This window comes from Lupinus angustifolius, chromosome LG08 (genome assembly GCF_001865875.1).
Source record: "Lupinus angustifolius cultivar Tanjil chromosome LG08, LupAngTanjil_v1.0, whole genome shotgun sequence".
Classification (NCBI taxonomy): domain Eukaryota; kingdom Viridiplantae; phylum Streptophyta; class Magnoliopsida; order Fabales; family Fabaceae; genus Lupinus; species Lupinus angustifolius.
The window spans coordinates 14,210,949-14,211,471 of NC_032016.1; positions in this window are offsets into that span (position 1 = coordinate 14,210,949).

A 523-nucleotide genomic window follows, 5' to 3' on the forward strand; every position below is an offset into this window, starting at 1 on the left:
TAAAGAAACCGAAAATGCATTAATAACTAAACCTCAAGAGTTGTGATACATTACCAAAGGAACTTAGTCCAGAAATTTAGCCTTCCATGGCAATGGAAGAGCAAACCGAAAATGAGAAAATGAAGAAGAGTGAAACCCTAGCAGAGCAAAAAGAGGGAAAACCGAAAATGACTTTGTGTTTCAAAATGAGGCAAAATGAAGTGTGTGTGTTTGGAGTGGGGAATCCGAATTTAACCCCTCCAACACACATAAACCGAATTGGGCCTAAATAATGGGCCCAAAGTCTAATAAACAAAGTGTCTCAACTAAGATAAACTTTGAAAAACAAAATATCCACGCTTTTAAAAATAGTAAAAATAAATCTAGGATACATGATCATCAATCCACATGTACATATTACAAGAACCTTGGACACACACCAAATACGTGCAATATTAGAAAATATGGTGTACCACTAGGTCATTTTAAATGGGTTGAGAAAAGTACTAACTATGTAGGACCCAAAGAATATTGGGTACCTAAT